Source organism: Caloenas nicobarica, chromosome 4 (genome assembly GCF_036013445.1).
Source record: "Caloenas nicobarica isolate bCalNic1 chromosome 4, bCalNic1.hap1, whole genome shotgun sequence".
Classification (NCBI taxonomy): domain Eukaryota; kingdom Metazoa; phylum Chordata; class Aves; order Columbiformes; family Columbidae; genus Caloenas; species Caloenas nicobarica.
In genome coordinates this window covers 67,344,041-67,356,996 of record NC_088248.1, presented here as the reverse complement: position 1 = coordinate 67,356,996, position 12,956 = coordinate 67,344,041, and the positions used below count along the sequence as shown (strand labels likewise).

The 12,956-nt window shown below is 38.0% G+C and overlaps 1 protein-coding gene across 5 annotated transcripts in view; it reads right to left on the bottom strand.

Annotated features, from left to right (window-relative positions):
• The window catches only part of SORCS2 (sortilin related VPS10 domain containing receptor 2), a 605,494-nt gene that overhangs the window by 180,017 nt on the left and 412,521 nt on the right, over positions 1–12,956 (bottom strand). The window lies entirely within an intron of this gene.

Sequence of the window (12,956 nt, the reverse complement as noted above, 5' to 3'; positions counted from 1 at the left end):
CATTACATCCCATGGGAGTCCTAACAAACAAGACCTCTTCAGGACCCCTGCAAATCCAGGGCACCCACCTCCCAAAAGGATTTAAGCCTTATTTCACATAAGGCTCCAAGACACGTTTGCGATGCACAAAGATAAAGAGCTGTTGTGCTATATCATTTTGCCCTGGCAGGTGTCATTATACCTGTACCAACAGTACGAAGACATGTGAGGAAAAAAAAAAAATATATAGTCAGAAAGGATGGAGATACCCTATAAAAGCAGCTGGAAAGGGCTGTGACAAGGAGGAAACCAGAATCACCGAGGCCAAATTATTTATTAGTATGACTTTTGTTGTTTTTCTGTTTCAAATGTAAGATGGAGAGAATGTCAAGAAACACTTATGGGCTCTGGTCCACAGTGCTGTGGAGAAGGGTCCTAACTTTTGCCCGGCCACATGGAAATGCTTTTTGGGTTGGTTTAAGAGAGCATAATTATATCACTTATTCCAATGCCACAACAAAAAAAGAATGCTAAGAAAAATTAACACACCTCATCAGTGAATATCTGATAGCTTGTTTTAAATCTGTTTTATGAAAAAGATGTGAAATATCGTAAGTGAAACTGAAAAAAAAAAAATCATTTCAGCAAATGGTTCCTAAGATGTTTGTGGCATGACTATCTGCAGTATGTCCATACGGCATCCAGCGAAATCTTCACAGGTGCTCTCTAGTTTTTACTGCAAGTCTTTGAAAAATAACAGTTCTCTCAATGACACCCATTTCCCCTGGGTTTAACAAGATATATCTACAAGATGAATAGCCTTCCTTTTTCAAACCGGTCTCAAAATTACAGGGATTCTCCAATACAAGTAACAGAAAGCAGTTGTAACCCTAGTTTAATCTGTGTGTTTTGATGATGTTTTCATATTCTTCCGATCAAAACAGAGCAGCTGGTATGCACTAACGAATACAGCCCATAGCTCCCAGCTTTAAACCCCTTCTAGCTCATTCCAAGTCACATTCTAACCCAAATTGACACTCACAGTAGCAGCAGCTTCATGGAAATTTTTTGTTAGTAACATTAAGGGCTGGACCACAGCAAACTACACTGAGAAAGGAGGAAGAAGTGCATACAACCAGCATAACATTCCAGATTAGGGAGCAAAAAAGTCCATAGTTTAGTCCCAAGCGTCTCTTGTTGCTTCCCACCACCTTCAATCAATGTGCTGCACCATACAACTTCGTCATGCTCTTCTGGAAGTGGTCTCCCCATACTTTTTTCCACGGACCACAACACGACCACAGGAAGCTGCTGCGTTGCCTTCTCACGCCAACCCTGTTACAGCCCCAGCCCAGCTCGAAGGGAGAATCACAGAACTGCACAGCACAACGCAGTGACACCAAGAGAACACGGAGATGAGACAAGGACAGAAATTCCAGATCTCCTTGGCCAAAAACGACACAGAGGCACGTAAGAGAGGGTACAAGGAGCACCTTGGTGGCAGGTCCTGGATAACACAATCTTCAGGCTTTCAGAAAGCTTAGCTCTTCTTAATGCAGAGAAAGATAACTTCATATAATCCTTGTGGAATAGACCAAAGGGGACATGGACATGGACTGCATTGCTGTATTTCAGTGCACAAGCGGAGCAATCCAAAAGAGATCACGTTTTTGCTAGCTGCTTAAGTAAAAAAAACCCCACACAACAGAAAACCCCCAAAAAACTACATTTGCAACAGGTATTTAATGACCTTCAAACAGAACCAAATCTAAAACTTTACATTGACTAGACACAAGATTGAAATGAGTGAAATAGGTTTGATAAATCTAGACGTTGGGGAAAAAAAAAAAAGTAAATCTTCCTTTAATTCACTTTCTCTTCCTTGGGTTGTTCATATAAAGAATAATGAATTCTCATTCTCTTCCTTAGAGGCTCTATCAATAACATTGCAGACAAACCCAATTAGCATTTAAAGGCTGCAACCTGCTTGAATTGCTTTGAGATTCCTTTGAGCTCATTTCCTAGCCAGACAATATACCAAACCTGATTTAGCCCACTCTTTTTGAAATATTGCTGCTATTTTGCCCTTAATATATCACAAACAAAAATATGCCTTTATTCTGATAGAGGGCCACAATGGATTTTGCATAAAGCTGAATAAATGAGAGCAGATGATAAGCAAGCAATATCCAATCTCATGGCTTCAAACAGTACATTTATTTTGCATAAACAAATTAACTATTGAAAAAAAATCCTCAAAACCATTTACTTTCTACTTGGTTCAGAAGTGGTGAAATCTGAAATCATCCCAAAGTCATGCTGTTCTAGGAGCCCTGAAATTGCTTTGAAAACGCTCAAAGCTCCTCCCTTGTTTTTTGAGGTGGGATGTTGCATATTATCTTTGCTGTAGATATTTCGCTTGTTCCCATATATTTATTTCCCCGTCCCTTTTTCCAAGCCTGGTAAAACACTAGTCTCAATGTCATCTTAGAGAAATGAATGCCATGGGTTAATTATGCAATGTGTGAATAAAATATTTTCTTTCATCAGTTTTCAATTTCCCCCATCCAGTTTCAATCAATGTTCCCTTGTTCTTCTATTCAAGCTTTGAAAATAAAATACAAATTCCCATCCTGCTTTTCTTTACTGTAATCATGACTTTGGCTAGTTTTACTGTTTCCTTCTTATTCATCTCTCCCCTAAATAGTCCAAGTCTTTTCAATCTCTTTTCATATGAGAACATTCTCTCCATACCCATCATTCTCATCTCATCTCTTAACCACTCTGTTTCTCCAATGTATCTTTCTGATGCAGCGATCAAAACCAAACAATATCCCACGTGAGGGCACAGCACTGACTTTTCTTGTTTTTTAATAAAATCATAGCCATAGTGTTCTCAGTATTTTTCTCCCTCTTCTTCTTAAAACTTTTGAATATTTGTTTATTCTTTGGCAGCTGTTTCACAATACATAGAAGCCTGAATTCAGCTGTCTACACTGATGCCAAGGTCTATTTTTGACAGGATGTTGTCAAGTTAGAGCACAAAAGTAACTTCTAAATTTAGACATCTACATAAATACCTAGACCTAAGTTAGCTGTCCAAGCTTCTCTAGGCAACGAAGAGAAATCAGCACTTTTAAAGGTACAAATTCAGATATCTATTCTATGAATTGAACTGCATCCTGAAAGTAATTAAAAAAATGTAAAAAAAGAAAAAAAATTGAAAATAAGTCTAATTTAATGTAAAACTCCAACGGCATTGCTGCCCTTTTGTGCAAATGTGGGAAGTTGAAGGAAGATTTCATTTCCCAGCGGCGATGTAGGCAGCTGTGTTCAGGAGCTTTCCTGAGTTTTCATTTTGCTTGTTTGTTTTCCAATACAGTACTATTGATTCCCAGTCAGGTGGTACAAAAGGGCTGTATAAAATAGACTCTGTGGAAAAAAACACTATGTCTTTACTCACCTCCTGCCCTCTCCTACCACACAACTTAAACAAGGGAGACTTAATGATTCTCCTGCTTGATGATTTGGAGAACAGGAAAGTAAACTTAAAACAGTAACTGCTGTTTGATTATCAAGTCTTTTATCTTAAATGCAGGCCCTTTAAGAATAAGTTGAGCTGACTTTAAAAACTAAAGAAAAATTTGAGAAGCTCCTCCTGTATAATCAGACATCAAAGTTCGATGTGGAATATGGGTTTGCAATAAAATTTTGTCCTTTCTCATTTGCATTTCAAATAAACCATTAATATCTTACAAAAGGAATGAGAACCGAGATAAAACGTACTGTACACTTTGATATGTCAGCTGTTGTTCACCCCTGTAACTTCAACTTTTTTCTGCTACTAGAGTTACTACAACTTCACAATACTTTTTTTTTTTTAATTTAACCTTATGCCATCACCAGTAACTGAAGCTGAAAAAGCTGCCCTGACATGGTTTTCTAAACACCACAAAATCCTATGATAGAGATGCATTATGGCTTCAAAAGCTTTCAAAATGCACTTGCAGCTTAGTCTTCTCTTTATCCCCATTTAGCGTCCTCAAACTCCCTTCCAGCCCCCTTTTGCAGCAGGCAGCATCTGCTGCTGGACTCCACATCTGCTTCCTGATGCAGCCTGCAGTAATTCGAAAATAAATTTAACAGAAAGATCAAAAGAATACATGAATGACCTAAATTATTATCCTGAGTCGCTTCGACCAGCATTGCCAAGTCTACTGCTGTAATTTAGAAATGCCACCAGGAAGGAACGGTGAGGTCAGGTCATCACGGTGGTGCTCGCTCCTGCTGCCACCATACACTGTATGAAATACAAGCGAGTTTGTATCAGCAAGGTCCCAAAACAGCAGCTGTAAGTTCACATCACTAACTTACGCCTGATTACGCACACCGCATCAAGGAGTGGAGAGCAGGGAAAACACCACATAACAATCCAGAAAAAGATCTGGCCTACTTGACTTGCTTAAAAGAAGTATATTTAGCTTGTAAAGATTGTGATTATTCTGGAGATAGTCTGCCTTTGATTCAGTGAAAGGTCTTTTCAGTTTTGTGTGCAGCAGGTATAGAGTCTCGTGAGAGAGATGCACGTCTTAGAAATGCTAATACAAAGATGCTTGCAATGCATTCAGAAAAAACCAAAAAGGGGCAAATACAGTCACACCTTGACCATGTTTCCCAGGTGAGTGACCTCTGCTCTCCCCACTAAACCACCACAATCTGACTCTCACCACCACAAAGACCATTACCATCACCAACACAACTTCTGCCAGCATGTTTCAATTCAAAGCCTGTATTATCAGGCTACAGTTGTAATGAGGATGCAGAGAGAATCGGCATACCAGGCATTAGGTTAAAACAAGAGTTTCCAAAGTGAAAACCAGCAGAGCTATTCACAGAGCATCACCTGGGGATGGATGTTAAAGGTCAAGTTGAAATAGCATTTTTCACTTCTAACTTGGTATTTTGCGTCATATATATCTCCTCAAAAAGCATACGTCTGGGATGATCTTTCTTCTGCCTGGTCTTGGTTCCAAAAGAAAATACTTTGGAAAGGTTAACGCAAGATCGCTTTGCCAATTTTGTGTTATTTAAGCACAAGTGGAAAGTAGTTGTATCTTTATTTTTTTAAAAAACCCTATTCTGTACTTTCCTGCACACTGATAAATCTGAGCCTGATATTTTATGTGTAGCTGCTACTTATTGTTTGTTTAGAGACCTGACAGTAGGTTCTGCACTGTAACGGACGAGAAGTAATCCCTGCCCAAGAGAATGAGGGTGACGTGCAGTCTTAAACTCACAAGTAGTCCCCACTGAATTCAAAAAGGTTATTCATGTGTGTTAAGTTACGATTTATATTAAGGAGAACAGATATTCAGAGCTGGAAAAGACAGAGGATGGAGTAGAAGGGGGAAAATCAGAAAGAACTTCCTACTCTTAAAGAAACCCCCTGAGAACATGGCCTGTGCCACTGTTCAGTTATTCTGTATCGTAATTAGCCACAAACCTGGATGTTAATAGGACTGTTTACATAGGTATGGTTTCCCCAGCTGAGCTCAGGTATTTTCAGCAAAACATACAGAAAAAATATGGTTGGGAAGAATGTGAAATGATTTAAATAAGAATAAAAATCTATCTTTAAGTGAGCACTTTCATATTGTTGGCATTGCACATAATTTAAGTCCTGATGCTTGCCATTTGGGGAAGGACCAAATCGGAAATTATTAGCCTTGCCTATACAAATAGTATTACTTGAGACACACCTCATGAGTTAATTAGAGGATTAGGCCTTAATACCACATTAGGAAGGTGTTATATCACCTTCTCACATGAAATTCCCAGCAATGTTACCAGGACTAAGACACATTAAACTTCATCCCTCAGGATGTTATAATATAGGACATCTATATGGTTTTCTGCACATCAGAAACAAAAAATAATCTAAGCGTTGACAACTTGCACATTCATACTAAACAAATTACTCTGAGATCACAAAGGCCATCTTTGGATCAACATTACTCTTATATCAGTTATTAGTTTTGGATAAAAGGTTTGCATTCACTTTTGAGAACTATCTTTTTACCAGCTAATATATGCTGTGTCTACATGAAAATTCTGGGTGTCTCTCTGTCATCATATTTCTGGATGAAACATGATAATATATCTGCTCTCCAGTTCCAATGTGCTGTGTATTTACATGGCAGTATTAATTCCTAATTCCTGATCATGAATTTCTAAATCTCTACATTAAAGATATAAAAAAAAAAGGTTCCAAGACACATTTCCTTTATTCCCAAATACTTAAAGTAAAAAAAGTATTAAAAACTAGTGCATGATATAATCACCTACATTAATGCATTTTTTTTTTCCAGTTAGGACAACTTACAAATGAAATTCAATTTAAAAAAATAAACCAGTACCTCACAATTTCATAACCACTTTTTTCAACCTCTTTAATAATTATATTAATACAACACAAAAGTAGTTTTATGATGAAAAGTCTGCATTTTTCACTGGATGCAAGTATTAGAAGCAACGTAATGCCTCCCAACTCTACCAAATGGTCATAAAAGACCTTGCAGAGGGGCTGATGTGATTTAAGCATCGTACAGGGAGACTCTTTGAACTATAGTTCCATGTGAACCTGAACAGAGGGTTTTAATAAGCAGCGCTGTCAACCTGAAGAGATGTTGCTAAGTTTAAGTAAAGGGAAAAAATGAAAATCAATATTGTTATATGTTTTCTTGGAACTTGTAGTCATTGAGAGACATTTCTAGGGAGCCAGATATCCATTTGTTTGTTGCGCAGGCCCTTGCGCAACAAGAGTGATACTAATAAAACATGCACATGTGTCAATACTTGAATGAGTAGTTACTAAAAAGGTTACAAGTGCAACAATTCTAATCCAGTTACAAAAGGAAAAAAAAACTCCATAAAAATCTATATCAAGAGCTGAGGTATTAGTCTGAAACTTCTTTTCATTCCACAGTGACAGATGAATGTGGTATCGTCCTCAGCGGTATCTACAGAGTGATGCATTTTTGCTATCATTTAATAATCTAGTTATATAAAATCGATACTCCCACACATGCTGTCATTCTTCTCCTCTCTCCCATTCAGGACTGTGGAAGCAAAGAATCCCCATATGTAATTATAAACGCATTTAAAACAAAATATTGAACCATGTCTTCAAATCTTCATATTATATGGCATTTTCAGCACAATTACTTCTAAAACTTCCACAGCTTAAGTAACTTTCCTTATGGAAAAAGGCTGAGGAATACTTTGGAAATGCAGAAGAGGATGAAAACGTGTCGACTTCCAGCATAGGTATCAACACAGTCCTTTGGTCATGTCTGCAAGGGGAAGTGAGAAACCTACTTGCCAAAGCAGAATTAACCCTGATTTTTGAGAAGCATAGAAGTTCGTCTAACCAAGAGCCCTGAGAGGGCTTGGCCACTGGGTCAGCAAGAAGACGACTTTTAGGGAGGCAAGAAGTGGAGAGGCAGAAAGATCCTGTCTCTAGCTCCCATCTTTCAGAAATCATCTGGGAAGGCAAAGTCCTGGATTTGGTCCTGGCTTTTAGAAGTACATTCTATATTCATTGATCACTTAGAATAAAACAGAAACTCTCCCACAAGAACAGAAATTTATGGGACATCTCTGGAAAGTGCAAGCTCTGGCTTGGATCACCTCTAGCTAAAGCAGTCCTAAGGTCCTGGGTTTCCATCCCCTGGACAGATGCCCTTAGCACTTGCCTACAGGTATGTCACTGTTTACTGCAGGGTGACAATAAACCATGGCAGATGCTCTCTGTTAACCCCCTCGCTCCTGCCCCAGCCCTCCTCACCAAGGAAAAGGCAATAGGAGGAATAGGAAGAAAAGAGAAACTTGCAAGTTGCAAAAAATTAAAAATGCTTTACTAATGCTACTAATAAAATAGAGAAAATAATACAAACTATACAAAACCAATCTCGAATTTCCTGGCACAGCTCAGCATCGCCCAGCAGAGCCAGCTCTGGCAGCTGCAGGGCAGGCACCCGGAAGTCCTGGGCTGGACTCCGCAGCAAACCAGAACTGGATTCAGGGATGCAGGGTCTGGAACCAGGCCTCAGATCGCAGGCACGACAGGCAGGGTCCTATTCAGATGCCAGCCATAGTTGAAGAGAGCGAGACCCTCATCATCTTCCACTTTCATAGAGTGTATGATGTGGATGAGACGGAATACTTACTTGGTCAATTTTAGTCACCTGTTCTGTTCACCCCTCCTTGCAAATACACCCCTCTCACTTGTGGGATGTGCATTTTTATCAGTGACCTTGCATTCCATTGCTACTGTCTGCAAAAACATGCAGCCAAACTCAGAAAAGTGCAGTTACTTAGAAGGAAAATTCACTAAAAGAGAAACTGGTCTTGTTTTTAACAAAACCACGACAAGGTATAACCATCACTCATAGCAATTACCATAACCATAGCTTTGCAACACTTCCACTATAGATTAGACATACGCTGAATATACCTAACTAGATTATTTTCTTAGGGGACTAAGCAGTGAGGTGCTGGCTGTGTCAATCACACACTGCCTCAGGCACCAGGTAGGTGCCAAGACATCCAGCTCAGCTGAGATGGAGGCACCTCTAGGCTTGTGTGGCAATAAAAGCCTTGGCACTTGATTAACTTTACTGGTGAAAAAAGATGGACTTCCAGGGATTCTATCTCACCCAGTGGCATTCTCAGGATTATTCTCCTGCACTACGATTCCATCAAAATTGTATTTAGATGCTAAATTTTGAGCTAGGCTTAAGACAAAGATGATGAGTGTGCTACAAGAAACAAGAACGAAATGAATAACTGGGGAGATGTGTATCATGTTCACGTTGAAGACTGTACCCGTACCTATCTGCTGAAAGAAATGAGAAGATTTAGAAAGCTATGAGGAATTTTAGCACCTAATATCATGTTCATCCAGTGAATCCATCACTTAACAAAGACAATATATAGAAAAGAGCACATGACAAAGCTATAGGGGAATTCCATTCAGAATGTTGAGAGCACTCAGGTGTATTCTGGCACATCTCCTTCTGAACAGAATCATACACTGTGATATACATCTTTCATACTACTGGAACAGCTTTAAATTAAATATTTTCAGTTATAGGAGAGTAAACATTCAATAATAATCTATCCAGAGAACAACTACTAGATTAAACTTAAAAAAATATATTGGGTGCATTTATCATCTCACATTAAAAAATCTACACATAGCCACAGGCAGCACTAGACAGTGGAAGATGCAGATGCTACACAGGGGCTTTTGTAGTTTTATACTCTTCAAATATTCATAAGATTAGCCACTCTGCTGCTGACAGGGGTGCACATCAATGTCTTTTCTCCAGGACTGGAGAACAATAGATTTCTGAGAAAAACTATTATAGGAAAGTAAATCTTTGCCCAACACTTTTTGCCCTACAGTTTTTCTACACTGTCATCTTCCCACAACTCATGGTTCAGTAGTTTCCAAGACAAGAGTGGCAACTTTTTGTTTAACAGTCTAGATATACTTTTCTTCCATAAATTTCTTAATCCCTTTTGAAAAAAAGGCAAAATTTTAGCATCCACAGACTCCTGTGCAAGTACTGAAATATACAAAGCAGCTGTAAAGTAGGAAAGTAGGACTGTTAAAAATCCAAGTAGACTATCAACCAAATCTCTTGTTCAAATATTGGTTGGTTCCTCAAAATAAAACCTAACATATTTTTGAGGCATTCAGATTCATAAAGAATTCATTCGATTTTTCTTTTTTAATTCTTTAAAAGTGTTTCTAACAATTAGTTATGGGTATTGGGTTTACTGGGTAGTTCCACAGATCCCAGACCCCTCCTTTTCTTCCCCCTCCTATTCTGAGGTGTATTTAATACCTTCTGCTCCTCTGGTGGCACATCAGATTTCAGCAACAGGTTACAAGGCAGAGCTATTTCATCCCTTAGTTTCCTTCCCCTCCTGAGTGAATGCCATCAGCTCCTGGCAATCTCTTTCAAAATCTCCTCTACTGGCACTTCATTTGCATCCTCTTGGACATCCCCTGTGAACAAGGGTGCCGTGGGAAGACCTCTTGATTCATTTCAGGCAATAAAAGTTTCCTCTGTTCTCTTGTTTATTTCAAAGTTTATTGCTGACACAGTAGACACAATCAAAACAATTGATAATCTTCATTGTACACCTGTGAAATGGGGAACAACATGCTTACCTTCCCATTGATGTTTATAATTTAAAATCAGCATAGTTGCTATTAAGTATTTTCACTCTAAGATGCTATTTTACTGCAAAAAGGACATTATGTATTACAGTAGAGCAGAAAGCAAGTAATTGTCCTGAACAGCAATTAAGTTCTTCAACAAGCTCAGGTTAAAATCTATTTCATAACGCTATGTTAAAAGCATTAAGGAAATTGGGAGAGGAGAGATAAGTATTCTTGTTCCTTGCTGTGAAAGAGTATAGGGGACACTACAACACCCACAGACAACTTGTAGCATCTTTCTCTCCTGAACTACTGCTTGCTCTGCATGTGTGGATAAAGCAATTACACTAACTGCACTTCTGCACTTCTTCTCCATTAATTCAAAATGACTGAAGAAAGATATGAAACCAGTTACTCTGGTGTAAAACTGTAGACAGTCCTGAACTGAGTAGCTTTGTTTGGACGCATTGGTAGCTTTGAGGGCTTAAATAAAACAAACCACCAACACCAACCTGGATTTAACCTTTGTAAAGGCATTTCCAAAAAGAATCATATTTAAGCAAATAATTCATGTTTAATTTAGTGAAAAAAATTTGAGAAACCAAAATGTGCTGTTGGTTGGGTTTTTTTGTGCATTGTTTTGGTTTTGTTTTTTAATCACACATTTTAATCTTTCTTCTCTTAGAATATTACTGGTCTTTCAGGATTTTGCCCCAGAAATCCAATGGCCTATGGAACTCTTTAATTCTTCAGCATATTTAACTACATAAATTCCTGTAATGATATAACTGTAAAGCCCTGTTATTTTATGGAGGGGAGTTTATTTGCTTTATGTTTTTGTAAAGCCAAACGCTTTCCCTGGCAAGACTGCAGCTCCCCTCATAAAACGTTTACTCCCTTTAAAAAATACTTTATCACATTAGTAAACTTAAATTGGAGCTGTCAGATTTCTTCAAAGCATCCTGAAGAATCTGTCAGTAGTGTGACCAAGTGCATAAATTCTGGCATTTCTTTTCACAGTAGATCAAAATCTAGATGGATGAATGATCTGAAGCTGTTATACGTGTGCTGCTGAAAGAGTTGAGCTGTTTGGTTTAATGCCAGACCAATGTTCTTCCAGCTGCACTTATATGACATAATTGTGATGTACAATCAATGGTCAGATTTACAGTCTGCGATGTAACACCTTTAGATATATGAAAGCATCAGGCACCACACTGCCCATTCCAGTTTCTATTTCTAAAAGGCAGCCTTCAGTCAAACACTGCCCGCAACAGAAACAGCTCTTTTTTAACTGAGGTCTGCATCAGCCATCAGCAAGGAGATGGCTAGAAGACTTGGTTTGGACATCAAGAGGTTGGTTCTGCAATTAGCCCTTGCTGCGAAATTATGATTTCAAGGAACTGTGCCTGCATCTACTTCTGAAGTAGAATAGGAAAACACATTCAGTAAAAGGCACTCGAAGACAACAAACATCTGTTGCAATCATGAAGAGTTTTTTGACCAAGTTCAGCAGTGGGAGAGCCTTCAAGTACATCACCTTGACCATCAGATGTATATGGCAATGCAATCAAACAGGAATTTCAAAAAGAGGGAAAAGCAAATTGACAAATGTTATCATAACAAGACTTCATATAAACAGAAGATACACGCAAGAGCAATCTGTTGTGAGGTTAGGAAATATTATCCATTTTAAACCCAAGGTTTATGCTTTTGCTACTCAAATTGTACTAACTGTGATTTGGTCTCTCCTCATCTGGCCTCTGCTAAGAGAAACTGATTCAGTCACTTCAAAATTTTCCAGCCACGGAGGAAAGTGCTCCAATCTGAATTAATTGCTGCTGCCTTTCCACTTTTTCTTTTTAAAAGAGTTCTCTATTTTCTCTCTGTATGAGAACTCGAAAAATTATTACCAAAGTTTCAGTTTTTGTAGCTGCTACTTACCATTGGAGAAGTCTCAGAAAAGAAGAAAAAAAGAAAAAAAAATATGAGAAGTACATTCTTACACATCTTAACTATCATACTGAAGTATATACTTTAATATAGAATACATATTACAGAATAAAAACTATTCTAAAATCTCCTGCTACCAATGTTACTTTATTTCTTGAGCATTTCCATACAGCTTTAGTATCTTTTAAATCATTAAGTAACTGAGTAATTGCCAAAAGAACTGTTCAAAATCTCAGACTATCTTGGGAAACATTTGAACTTGCAATGATTTCTCCATCGCTAAAAGGAAATACTACCCCTGAGAAGCTGTAGTGTTATCCTTGGGATCTTTATAGCAATTAATGCTCATATATTTAGACAGCAGAAATGGAACATGGTTCCTTCAATGTAAATGATACTCAAACATCAGCTACACCATCCTAAGTCCTGGGCCAAATACGTGAACCAATATTGCAGCAGACTGCCATGGTTTCTTTCCCAAATAAAAAGACAGTTGCACTATGATTAGGGATTAATTTATCTGTATACTTGTATGTACTGAGTAAAGCACGAGTTTCACCTAATACAACATAAATGAACAAGGAATTACAAGATTTAGTCAAGAAATCTTTGCGAAATTTAAGTTGGAGAACATGCAAAATTGGCATTTTTTTTTAGTATTTATATAGAGAATGGAGGACACTCATTTTGCATTTTCCCATAAAATTAACTTTGATTGGTTTTATTCCCACTAACAGAAAATAAAATCTTCCAGTTATCCTTCAATAATTATTTCCTTGCGGCAAAATAA